The following is a 14,746-nucleotide window of genomic DNA, read 5'->3' on the forward strand; positions in this document are numbered from 1 at the left end:
CTAGATAGGTATGGTCCATCTTTATACAAAAATCATAGTTATTCTGATGTATCTTAAGTATTATGGTTATTATTGCGACCGCAAATGGTTCATTAACAATTTAATTGTTGGTAAACTATGTGCTCAATTTCCATTAACTGCTGGCAATATAATCTATACCAAAAGAGCTTTTATGGCACCAAGTTATTTAATTATCAATAAATAATTACTTACCTAAACTTTTAGTTGAAAATTAAAGATTTTGTTGGCAAAACCATCATTTTCCGAGGAAAATTGTCGTCAAAGTAAATCGGGAAAAACCTGTCTCTATTTATAATTTGATTACGGAGAATTTTTATTGGAGCGTTTTTGGTGATAAGTTAAACTGTTTTGAGGTATAGAGCAATAATTGAAAAAACACGATTTGGGGGCGCCATTTTGTTTATAAAAAAATAGCACACTATTTGCGGACTTTGCGTACCTATATTATTAATATATCGAATCATAAGATTTAATTGCAGCAATAAAATTGCTAGTAAATAACTTTTTCTTGCATGGTTGCTAATTTGCCATGATATCTACACATTCAGCGTTCGATTTTCAGTCAAAAATCTCGTAAAGAAATACTTTACGAGATTTTATATCTTTGTAAACCAGTAAACGGATTGTTTTGAAAAACGGTGATAAAGTATTAACTATTTGATAATTTAGATTTGTTAAATATATTAAAACCCACCATAATTACTAAATGCATATTTTATAATTATTATTATTATCTTAGATATTTTTATTCATTACTATCTATTACCTCATACATTGATTGATTCTGACAGTTTCTATTATTAAAACTGCAAAATTAATGTAAAAAGTAATTAAGATTGCATGCTTCTTAGTCCACCTATAAAAACGTGACTTTATGGGATTCATTCTCTAGCTACTTAATAAACTTTCTGTATAAATAGGCAGTATTTTTCCATATAATTATTAGAGTCCCAACACTCAAAATAAAATATATACAGAGGTTCAAAATTATGGAATAAAAAATTCATTTTTTCGAGAATAGGTCACTTCGGAGAAATAGGTCGATTTTTATTTTTAAATTATGGTTTTTTGACATATTATGCCATAATAGTGACGCCATCCATTTGGGCGTAATAACGTAATCGATGATTTTTTTAAATGGAAATAGGGGTCGTGTGGAAGCTCATTTAAAATTTTATTCAATTCTCTATTCAGTAATATAAAACTTTTATTTAATAAAATTTTTAAAATAAAAATCCGCATTTTTTCGCATTTTTCGCATTTTGATACAATTTTATACTGGTTGTTTCAAAAAAGATAACACCGCCTCTAGGATAGGTAAAAAACTGAAAAATAATTAGAGTTTGCTTAATAAAAATTTTTTGTAACGCCCTCCATTTTCAGGATACAGGGCGTTAAAGAAAACAAAATTTTACACACTTTTTACGATTTTGCCGAAACTACTAGTCTAAGAGCTAGAGCCGAAAAATCATCGTCATAAGTAATATGGAGTTTGGCATGTGAAATGTGTCTATTGAATATTGATAATTATGGCCCCTTTAAGGCTTACACCTCAGTGGATACAGGAAGTAGCAATAAGGGATGAAAGGGGAAAGTTGGTGTAGTCTTTAAAGGTTTTCACCTCCTATTTTGTTAAACCTACATCGATTTGCATGAAAATTGGTGACTAGTTAGAGCATACCCCAAGAAATAAAAATAATTTGGTGGCAACTTGCACTTTTACCCTGGGGGTGGATACCACCCCTTCTCGGGGGTGAAAACTATTTTATTAAAAATAACCCCACAAATCGATAGAGGGACAAATTATAACTATTTGTTATATCATGTTATTAAAATAAATCAATACTTTTGGAGTTATTAAAGATCAAAGATTTGTCTGTTTAAGAACACACGCGTGAAGTTACGGATGATAAAAAGAACGTATTAATTAATTGTATGTTAATAAAATATTATTTTTATATTATTTCGATATTATAAATTTAGCAAAAGTGTATTCGAATATGTCAAATGTACCCATTATTGGCAAAGCCTATTTTATTTCAAATCAGGCCCGAGGCACTACACAATTTTCGGGTCCCTAAATATAATTTAATAATAATACCTTTTTTAAATAATATTAATTAATTAATAAAAAATATAGTTGCACCAGAAATTTTAATTTTTATTAACGGTAAATAAAATATATATTTAAGGGCATAGGCGCAAAATGTCGCCTGTCAAACTATTCATTGTATTTTAAATGTATTCATTTTTCTCGAATCCTGAGAAGACTAATAATTATTTTTGAAAAATTTAAACGCAGAATGAAATATTACGAAGGGTAGAAAATCCCTAAAAACTCCTATGTTTGTTTCAATAAATTACTAGGATAAAAAAAGAGAAAATTTAGTGTGATTTTTAATTTTAAATATCTCATTCAAAAAAACTTTTTGTTTATTCTAAGAGATTTCTACCCTCGGTAATAATGTAGTCTTTCATTCTGCGATTAAATTTTTCAAAAATACTCATCTATTAGTTTTCTCATAATTTAAAAAATGAATAAGTACATTTAAAACACATTGAGCAGTTTGACAGGCGACATTTTGCGCATATGTCCTTAAACAATTAAACATTGTTTAATTATAACTCTTATTGTTATCATTTCTTGTTCGTAAAATGAAAGAATTTTGAAAATTTATTTTGTTATTGTAATAAAAATGTTTTTTGGTTATCTTTCCGGGCCCCATTAAAATACGGGCCCGAGGCAGGTGCCTCTCGGGCCTAGTGGTAAAATAGGTCCTGATTATTGGACACCCCCAGTTTCTGGACATATTCAGTTTATATTGATAGAAAAAATTCAATTAAATATCGAAATAATAATAATAGTACATTGTTTACCGGGTAGGAAAAGCTTAACATTCCTGGACGACTGTGAAGATTGCTAAGTCGAGGCGCAAGCCGAGACTTAGCAACACAGAGTCCAGGAATGTGGCTTTTCCTACCAGGTAAACATACTATTTTTCCGCAAATCGTTTAAAATTCGACAGATATTGATTGATTTAAAAAAAACGCGATAATTTTATTCCCAAATAAATGGTGCTTTGAAATTCCTAATAAAATTACTTGGGTTACTATGGAAACGTATTGAGGTTGAATTGTCAAACTTGACGCTTATAAATTTAATTGCTGGTGTTCTCGAAAGTAAAATGATAAGTGATGATGAAATTTCCATTCCTGGGACTCCTCCAGAGCTGGTTGAGGCAGTGAATACTGCTTCATTAGAATTATTGCCAAAGAAATCAAGAGAAAAGTACGAAAATGCATACAGACGTTTTATGGATTTATGTAGAACACTAACAACTGTACGGAAATATCATTTCCTTACAGTAAGGAAATGACATTTCCTTACAGTAAGGAAGTCCTGACTTTTTCTTCAAGAAATTTTGACAGGAATGTCAAAATTTCCTGGCGATTTACGGAAAAATAATATTTTACTAAATAACTTACAATAATTGTATGTAAAGAACATATTAATTAATTGCATGTTAGCAAAATATTATTTTTATATTATTTCAATATTTAATTGAATTTTTTCTATCAATATAAACTGAATATATCTAGAAACTGGCGGTGTCCAATAATTGGTACATTTGACATATTCGAATACACTTTTGCTAAATTTATAATATCGAAATAATATAAAAATAATATTTAAAACATACAATTAATTAATATGTTCTTTTTATCATCCGTAACTTCACGCATATGCTCTTAAATAGACAAATCTTTGATCTTTAATAACTCAAACGGTATTGATTTATTTTAATACATAACATGATATAACAAATTTTACTTAAAATTTGTCCCTCTATCGATTTGTGGGGTTATTTTTAATAAAATTGTTTTAATCCGCGGGAAGGGGTGGTATTCACCGCCAGGGTAAAAGTGCAAGTTGGCACCAAATCAGTTTTATTTCTTGAGGTATGCTCTAATTAGTCACCAATTTTCATGCAAATCGATGGAGGTTTAACAAAATAGAAGGTGAAAACCTTTAATGACTGCACTAACTTTCCCCTTTCATCCCTTATTGCTACTTCCTGTATCCACTGAGGTGTCAGCCAGAAAGGGGTCATAATTGTCAATATACAATGGACACATTTCACAGGAAAAACTCCATATTACTTATGACGATGATTTTTCGGCTCTAGCTCTCCGTCTATACTGGTAACATTGTAATAAAATTTGTCGGGTTTTAAGAGGAAACAGTAGCGATCAACAGGTAGCGAAAACGCGTTCTAAGATTGCGGCTGTAATTTTGAATATTTTTTCGAGATATTTGGCACACGTATTCGTAATATAATAAAGAATGGCGGTACAGAGCCCAATTTGAAAAATATATTAATATGTGGAAATTACTCTGTAATTAAATAGAATATTAAAAAAACGAGCCTGTACCGTCATTAAGAAGAACAAAAAAATAAACTTTCTTCAAATAATTTTTTTTATCCAATGCCTAGATTTTGTGTCATTTTGGAACTACTAAAATTTTTTATTTCATTAGTAGTTCCAAAATGACACAAAATCTAGGCATCGGATAAAAAAGTTTATTTGAAGAAAGTGTATTTTTTTGTTCTTCTTAATGGCGGTACAGGCTCGTTTTTTTAATATTGTATTTAATTACAGAGTAATTTCCACATATTAATATATTTTTTAAATTGGGCTCTGTACCGCCATTCTTTATTATATTACGAATACGTGTGCCAAATATCTCGAAAAAATATTCAAAATTACAGCCGCAATCTTGGAACGCGTTTTCGCTACCTGTTGATCGCTACTGTATCACCTTAAGATAAAGTTATTGTGCACTGTTTGACATACAATTAAGGATTTTGTATTCATCATTGGCGCGCATACGGGTAATGGTCTGATTTTTTTAAAGGAAAAAAGATAGTAAGCCACTGACATATTAAGATATTTTATTTTTGCATGAAAACTGCGCGTTGTATGAAAAAAAGGGAAGATAGATTTTTGTCAGAAATTGGACGGGGAATTCACAAATGATCGTTAATTTGAAATAAGTCAGTGGCGTACTATCTTTTTTCTTTAAAAAGTTCAGACCATTACCCGTATGCGCGCTAATGATGAATGTATAATTCTTAATTGTATGTCAAAAATGCACAATAACTACCTCTTAAAACCCGCCAAATTTTATTACAATGTTGAAAGTAGTTTCGGCAAAACCGTAAAAAGTGTGTAAAATTTTATTTTCTTCAACTCCCCGTATCCTGAAACTGGAGGGCGTTACAAAATGTTTTTACCAAGCAAACCCCAATTATTTTTCAGTTTTTTACCTATCCTAGAGGCGGTGTTACCTTTTCTGAAACACCCTGTATAAAATTGTATCAAAAAGCGAAAAAAAAGCGAAACGATGCGGTTTTTTATTTTTAAAAGTATCTACGTTCTACCAATTTTAAAAATCAAAAAAATTCAGGTTCAAATATTATACAAAAATACACGTTATACAGAGTGGGTCAAAGAAAACAGTGCATCTCGATATTTGGCAGTGTTTATTAGATTTTAAGGAAATGAAGAAACAGGACGATTTTTGATCTAAAGGGGACACATTTTTACGGTACATACATCTGTCATTTGTCAACCCCCTCCCTTCCATTTCCCCCACCCCTTATGTTTAAATAGGGAGTTGGAGTTGTGTGCTACCTCATTTGAAATGATATTCATTTCTCTATTCAGTAATACATATTAACATTGGCGTAATTATTTGTACAGGTTGTCTAAAAAAAATTATTTTGAATTAAATTAATTTACACAAAAAGAAGAATGTATGCAATTTATTTAACTCAAAATACATTCTACTACTGACAGAAAACTGAGAAAAATGTTCTTTTGACAAATAAATATTGTTTTTCGCTTAAATTCAACCTACCAAGAGGCAGATGGGTGACAGCTTGAGCATTGTAATAAAGCGAAAAGCAATGTTTATTTATCGAAAAACTTTTTTTTTTTTTTTGTTTTGTGACAGCAGTAGAATGTATTTTGAATTAAATAAATTACATACTTTCTTCTTTTTGTGTCAATTAATTTAATTAAATTTTTTTTTCTTGGACACCCTGTATAAATAATTATATCAATGTTTATATTACTGAATAGGGAATTGAATCACCTTTTAAATAAGCTAGCACACGACCCTTATTCCCTGTTTAAAAATAAGAGGTGGGGGCAATGGAAGGGAGGGGGTTGACAAATGACAGATGTATGTACCGTAAAAATGTGTCCCCCTTAGATCAAAAATCGACTGTGGACTGTTTTCTTTGGCCCACTCTGTATATTTTTTTCGTGAGTACGAATGTCTTAGTTATTTTTTATACTCATTTAAAATTTAAAAATCGTTCAAAAGTTTAAATTTCCCTCCAAAAATTAAAAAGAAAATTTTTTTGGACAGGACTTTTTGAAACCTACAACTTTTTTATTTAAAGTTTTCGGCTAGCTCTCGATGCGGCTGAGCTGAAAAATAAAAACCTAAAATGCGTAATTAGGCTGTAGGTGGGTCATGTAGGGAGCACCTAGGGAGCTAAAAATTTCAGAAAGTGAATTTCTATACAGTGTGTCCAGATACTCTACCGACAACGAAGACAGGAGATTCCTCAGATAATTTTAAGACAATTTAACCAAATTCACCTAGTCCGAAAATGCTTCCCAAGGGAGCTAGAGCTCTTTGAACATGGCGTCTTGTAATTAGTTTTTCTTTAATACCTCCAGAACGTTTCTAGTTCGAAAAACCAAAACTGGTACACATATTTATCTTCCAGAGATAAATCGGTTCCATCCATTGTGAATTTTTAGTACCAGTCATTTTGGGTGGGGCAACGGTTATTTTATCACACAACTTTTTTGTCTTTAACTTTTAAGCATTTTTGATACTGGATTACTAAATTGTGAGGTATTCTAATACTAAAAGGTACTCTTACTTTAAGTCGATAGGATACACCGTTTTCTAGAAAAATCGATTTGATAATTTGTCTTTTTCTGAATTTGAAAAAAAAAATTAAAAAAAAATAAAAGAAAAACGGTGTATTTTACCAACTTAAAGCAAGAGTAACTGTTAGTACTAGAATACCTCATAATTTAATAATGTATTGTCAACAATCCTTAAAAATTAAAGACAAAAAAGTTATGCAATAAAATAACCGTTGACCTACCCAAAACGGACGCCTATGACCTGTACTGGAAATTCGCAATTAGTGAAATCGATTCAACTCTGAAATATAAATAAAGGTACCAGTTTTCGTTTTTCTAAATGGTTTTTTTTTTGAAATTTTTTTTTTGATATTCAAAAAACGAAAAATTTTCAAATCGATTTTTCTAGAAAACGGTGTATCCTATCGACTTAAAGTAAGAGTACCTTTTAGTACTACAAAATCTTACATTTTAATAATCCAGACTCAAAAATGCTTAAAAATTAAAAACAAAAAATTATGCGATAATATAACTGTTGCCGTACCCAAAACGGACGCCTATGACCGGTACTAGAAATTTGCAATGGATAGAATCGATTTATCTCTGAAAGCGTTCAACTAGGTTCAAAAAATAGAAGCGTTCTGGATATATTTAAGAAAAACTAATTACCAGACGCCATCTTCAAATAGCTCTAGCTCCTTTAGGAAGCATTTTAGGACTAGGTGAATTTGGTTAAATTGTCTTGAAATTATCTGAGAAATCTCCTGTCTTCGTTTGTCAGTAGAGCTTCTGAACACCCTGTATAATTATGTGCTATATATACAGTGTGTCTGCGTAACTTGGAACCATATGGAAAACTTTTTTTTATCAATTTTACGAAAAAAAGTTATTCTTCATAAAGTGCTCTGCATGGCCTAAAACCTATGATTCAATGATCAGATATCAAATTTTTTCAACAGTATACGAGGTATGTCAAAAAATGTCCTCTCAAGAGGAAAGTACCTTTATGTTTCACAATATCAAAGATTGTTATTAAGAAAAGTTATTTGGAATTAAAAAGTATGTTATAATATGCAATTACAACATTCTTCTATTTAAAAAAAATTCAATTTTTTTCTAATTACATATATAATAATTTTTATTACGTTAACTCAGTTGTTATTAATGTTACGAAAAAAATTATTCTTTATAAAAAGGTCTAAATAATCTAACAAGTAAGACACAATTATAAGATAACAAATTTTATCAATTTTATACAAGGCATGTCAATAAATATGATTTTCGCTCAAGAGTAAAGTACCTTTATTTTTCACAATATTGAAAATTGTTATTATAAAAAGTTGTACGGAATTTAAAGCTGTGTTTCAATATGCAACTACATCCTTCTAATAAAAAAAAAAAGAATGTGTGTGTACTTTGTACGCACGTAACAAGTTATACTTCTATTATATGATTTCAACGAAATTAATATACTTTCAACAGGTTATTTGTATTTTATTTAAAGATTAAACTAATTTTTACTTACTACTTTCCAAAAACTTTTATTAAAACAATAAGAAAAATAAAAAAAATAGAAAGCACACGGGAATTCAAACCGGGGACCTCTCGATCTCCGGTCACGCGCTATACCACTGTGCTATACTCCCTTTGCTTTGACAGGTTACAAGATTTCTCATACATACTGACAAATTTAATAGACCAAGTGAAGTATACAAAAATACTTTAAATATACTTACTATTATTATAAAATATCTTATTCCCGAGGAAGACAAATCCAAAGACCCAAAAATTATAATAAATATATTTACTAAAAACACTAATAATATATTCTTTTCACGCACACCTTATTTGCGCTACATAAATATGTAGCGACTAACATACTGTCGGTGTGCGCATGCGCCAGGGAATGTAAAAACTCACCCTCGTGCCCAAAGAAGTACAACTTCAAAAACGGTTTTTTACTCTTGAGCGTAATTGAAATTTTTCGACATAGCTCGTATAAAATTGATAAAATTTGATATCTTATAATTGCATCTTAGTTTTTAGACTATTCAGACCTTTTTATAAAGAATAACATTTGTCGTAGAATTAATAATATCGGAGTTATGGTAATAAATGTTGTTATATTGGGTATCCGTAACTTGAAAATTTTTGTTTTTTAATTAGAAGAATGTAATTGCATTTTATAACATAATTTTTAATTCCGAACAACTTTTCTTAATAAAAATTTTCGATATTGTGAAATATAAAGGTACTTTCCTCCTGAGCGAAATTCATATTTTTTGACATACCTCGTATACTGTTGATAAAATTTGATATCTGATGATTGAATCTTAGGTTTTAGACCATGCAGGGCACTTTATGAAGAATAACTTTTTTTCGTAAAATTGATAATACAAAAGTTTCCCATATGGTTCCAAGTTACGCAGACACACTGTATAAACATTTTTCATCATCTTACCCGGCTAGGCCCTTTAACGTAAAATATTACTTTTCTCCTTATCGATGATTGAGCAATGTACATTTTACTGCTGTTATAAAATAAAAAAAAATGTGTATCTGGCAAATAAATACTGGTTTTCGCTTAAAATAAATGTTCAAACTGACCAGAAGCCGGTTGGTGGCTGTTTGACATTTAAATTAAGGTTTAAAAAAAAAGATTTTTTATCATAAAAATATATCTTTTTATATAGAATTAAAAGGTTACAAATATATGCAAACAAAAAACATAAAGTATGGTATTGTAAGTTTTCACAAACAGTGCAATAAGAATCGTATGAATTCAATAGTGTAACACGAGCATTTTTGAAGCATTATTAAGGAATAAATCAAAAATAAACTTAAGGTGAAACAATACATTTCACTACATTCAGAATTACCACAAACAGCTTCACAAGTTAACAGCAACGTCAATTGGGTTGACAATAATATCGCTCTAATTTCGGCCGAATGAAACATTTATCAAAAGGTTCTACACACTCTATCTACCCAGACGACATCATTTCATATTCGCTTTGCTCCATTCAACACTGCGCGCCAAAGTTAACGCATAATTTTAAAATTATAATTTCAGTTGTAATAAAAAACATTTTGTTTGTTTTTTTGTTTCTTTAAGGTTGCTTTTAGAACATTTAAAATAAAATACTTTTTTTATTTACGAAAAATGTATTCGAGTGAAACTACCTAACATCATAAATAAATGACGGAATTGAAAATTTTTAGAGCTCCAGAAAATTAAACTGGTAGCGAGGATTGCATTATGTGGCATTTGCAACTGCCGTAATTACCGTTTTTATTTCCTATTAATCAATTTGGTCCCAAATTTCAACTAATCGCAAAAATAGTTTATCTAATGTGTTTTCTTCATTGTTGGCGTAGAGTCGTCTCCTTACAATGTCCCAAACATGTTTTATTAGGTTGAGGTCGGGACTTTTCGCAGGCCAAACCATGGCAGGAATCCCAATCTTCTGACGGTATTGCTGCACAATTCTTAAAATGGGTGGTCTGGCATTATCTTGTATAAGCATGAAATTATCCCAAATAAATGGTGAAAATGGCACGGCATTTTTTTCTACATTGTTTGTAATGTACCTACCTATGTCATGTAAACCGACCGTGACCTATTCTAAGTCCGTACGCGCCTTCAAATTAATTCCACCCTACTTCATTACTATGCCGCCACCATACTGTACAGTCGCAACAGTGTTACACTAAGCGTAGCTTTCCCCAGGTTTTTGTACACTCTGTTACGTCTCTCATCAGAAAAAGGACAGGACATAGATTCATGGGTGAACTAACAATATTCTTCCACAATCGTCACTACTGTAAACAACATGTTCACGAGCAAAATGCAACCATTGCCTTCTATAATCTCTGGCTAATAATGGGCCAATGGGTGCCCTTCCGTGCGGCACGTGTTCTCCTTATCGTATACTGGCGTATTCTAAAGTTATCATGATCCAAAAATTCATTTTTAGAGATGTACTGGTAACAAACCTTTGTATTACTATCTTAATTAGCAGTTACTTACAGTGATAGTAAAACGTGTTAAGACTCTTGAAATTGTTGACTGAAAGACATTAAACCGTTCAGCGAGTTCAACTTGACGGTAACCTTCTTCGCTAAGAGTAACGACTCTAATACAGTGACTTTCTCAAAAATTTCGATTTTCTTTCTGCTGGTGGTTTATTTCAAAGAAGAAAAACACTTAATGAAAACGTGTTTGAACAGTCAGCACAACGTATTCCAACCCACCTCAATGCGAATTTAAATGAAGCAGTAACAACATGTCTTTAATTTGTTTGCAAAAAATAATAAAAAGCATCAGCGTTTTTTGATAAATTTTACAATACCGGAGGTAACAAGAATAAATATATTATCAGTAGTAATTGCACAAGAGCTCTAAAATTATTGAATTTTTCCCGAGTGACACTTTGACAGTTTTAATTTCACGAGCCGAAGGCGAGTGAATTTATGTCAAAGTGTCTCGAGGGCAAAAATACTTTACTAATTTTAGAGATCAAGTGCAATTTGTTCCGATTATTTCATGAATAAAACTATTCAAAACCAAAATTTTATTGTAATTTATTTATGTAAGTACAAATTAATACTGTTAAACACACAGTTGATATAAAATATTTTACGGTTGAAAGTCATCACTTTTATAACTTTTAAAACATTAATTGTCATTAATGTCACTGAATGTATTTTTTCGTAGCAACAAAGGGCATCTGACGTAATATACTTAACGACGGGATATTATCAAAAATTATCACCTTAATTTGCATTTCTGTAGCTTTCTATTGGTCAGAATCTCCTATGAATGAAATAATCAGTAGTAATTGCACAAGAGCTCTAAAATTTTCGAATTTTTCCCGAGTGAAACGTTGATAGGTTTAATTTCACGACCTGAAGGGGAGTGAAATTACGTCAAAGTGTCACGAGGGCAAAAATTCGGTAATAATTTTATCTACTCTATCTCATAATATTATATATAAGTTTTTAGTTTGTGAAAACTGTCATTATAGATAGCAGTGCGTGAAGGATTTAGAGTGTGCGTGAAGTAACAATGTATTTTAAATAAGATTTACTTTTTCGTACTGTATTTGGCACACTTTCATATAATCAAATATCCTTAACTTACGCGTTGTCATGGTGATGATATGTGAGCAATAAATTACAACAAAAGTTTTGACAGTTTTGTGGTTTGAAAGATTTTAAAATTTTTAAATGTCAAAATTCTAAAAATTGTAGAATAGAAATGAATTCCAGTAACGAAGAGTTACAGTTTTTTTATTTGTATAACGTAGATAAAATATTGTATGAAACTGTGCGTGAAGTACTTTTTGCGAACTTACGCGATGTATAACACTCTGTCCACTGTCGCTCGTGCTCTAAACATCGCGTGCGTTCGCAAAAAGCATACTTCACGAACTGTTTCATAAATAACTATTAGAGATCGAGTGCAATTTGCTGCGATTATTTCATGAATAAAACTGTTCAAAACCAAAATTTTATTGTAATTTATTTATGTAAGTACAAATTAGCACAATTAAACACACAGTTGTTATAAATATTTGACGGTTGAAAGTCATCACTTTTATAACTTTTAAAACATTAATTGTCATTAATGTCACTGAATGTATTTTTTCGTAGCAACGAAGGGCATCTGACGTAATATACTTGACGACGGAATATTATCAAAAATTATCACTTTAAATTTTATTTCTGTAGCTTTCTATTGGTCAGAATCTCCTATGAATGAAATAATCATAATAATCGAAACATTAAAATTATTTGATTTGCCAGAATTTTTAAAATTATGTATGCGTTAATTTTGGCGCGCAGTGTGTATGGGTAAATCATGCTGATTAAAATATACATCTATGCCAATATATTTTTACTTTAATACTGTTTGCTTGAAAATAATTCAATGATATACTTAATTAAGTCTGTACCATATGAAAAACTTTTTTTATTTTTAGGTTTATGAAAAAAAGATTGGGTTTATGAAAAATTACGTTTATGAAAAGCCCGTTTCCCTTTTTATATGTATATAGTATTTATATTTTTATATAGTATTTTCTATTTCTACGTTTCTATGTATCTATACATAGTATAGAATATATCTGTGTATCTATTATGTAGCAGTTTTTCTGGTTTTGTAGATACATGCATAAAGGTACTAATTCCTTAACAACTTGTATGTTTATTTTATTTAATCAAAAAATCTGCTCACCTTTAATCCGTAACTGCTACAGACAAAAAGTTATCTCTCAGCTGCTATTGATGGGTCACTGTGATCCAGTTTTAAAATTCTGAAATAAAGAAAAACAATTATTTCGTTGTACAATAAAAGAGCCGTCCTATATTTCAGTTCGTTCAGAGAGTGCAATAAGCACTCTAACCGGTTTCGAGCTTTGTTAAGCTCTCATCAGAGACTGCATATATGACTAACTATCTCTGAACAAACTGAAGCAAATCCGGCTGCTAGTATCGAATTACAACAAAACGACGTGATACGGATGTCGTGGCGACATCTGCTAACAACGAGCGAAAGCTTCACTTTAATAATATTAAAATAATATTAAAATAAATTTTATCGGGACCAACAATTGTTTCTGGTAACACCTTCGTGGCTTCTAAAATTTGCAAAACAAATGAATACAGGAACAAAGAAAAAACGTTAGCTACTATATTTTGTATTTAAAGTCATAAACTCTTTTTTTATAATACTAAACTAATTTAATGTAATTCTTTTTTATTTAGCCTGTCTCGACAACTAATAGTGGTATGGTACAGTGGATTTTTCCAATCAGGTACCTAGTGTAATGTGTGTTGTGTGTCTGTGTGTTGAGTAAATGTTTTGTTAATTAGCAAAGTGCTAATAGTATCTGAAAGTCTGCGGTCCCTCCGGTGAGTACCGATCCCACAAGGATAGAAACTATTCCATTTACATATTCATTTTTAATAAATGAAAAATTCTCCACCCAGGTGCGATTCAAAGTCACGACCTTTAGAGTTCGTCCACGTGAGGGCGGTTTAGACAAGGCGGAAACGACGGGTTCGTTGGGAAAAATATTCCCATGAGATATTTTTGTATAATCACATTCGTGAGACATCCTAGAATAAGGTTCAAGAAGTCGCCCACGTGAAAAGTGGGCCAATTTTTTTTTAAAAATTTTTTTTTATCAAATTGCAAAAATCAAATTTTTTGACCCGGACTATTGTTTTTTAGATTTTTTGGACCATTCTGGACAAAAAAGCTCTCTTCTAATTTTTCTATAAAGTTGATCTTTTTCGAGTTATAAGCAATTTAAAATTTGAAAAACGAAAAATATTATGAAAGTCAGAAAGTGACTAAATCAAAGTTTAAAGTCGCCGCTACATGATCCTGAAGAAATCTGTGTCATTAATTTACTACTAAGCTGTTATTTTTAATTAATAACAATGAGTGGTTAGATCGTATTGACGCCGCTGTAAATGTGAGTGCGAGTAGGATGCACAATTGAACTGCTGGAATGGCTTCTCTCTCGCACTCAGGATTTACAGCGGCCGCACACGTGCATGGGGCTTATTATTATTACTTAAAAATAACAGCTTAGTAATAAAATAATGACAAAAATTTCTTCAGGATCTTGTAGGGGGGGCTTTAAACTTTGATTTAGTCATATATTGACTTTCATAGTAATAACTTTTAACCGAGTTATTAAACCTTGAAAATCGCCATTTTTCGTTTTTTTCAATTTAAAATTGCTTATAAGTCGAAAAC

General features: G+C 30.7%; 1 protein-coding gene across 4 annotated transcripts in view; it reads right to left on the bottom strand.

The window, feature by feature from the left end:
• Positions 1 to 14,746, bottom strand: part of LOC114331461 (uncharacterized) — a 562,400-nt gene that overhangs the window by 305,798 nt on the left and 241,856 nt on the right. For all 4 annotated transcript variants that reach the window (XM_050651606.1, XM_050651603.1, XM_050651607.1 and 1 more), the window contains one exon: positions 13,214 to 13,292. The gene's annotated coding sequence lies outside the window, so the exon portion shown is untranslated. The remainder of the gene's footprint in view (positions 1 to 13,213; positions 13,293 to 14,746) is intronic.

This window comes from Diabrotica virgifera, chromosome 5, assembly GCF_917563875.1.
Source record: "Diabrotica virgifera virgifera chromosome 5, PGI_DIABVI_V3a".
Lineage (NCBI taxonomy): Eukaryota > Metazoa > Arthropoda > Insecta > Coleoptera > Chrysomelidae > Diabrotica > Diabrotica virgifera.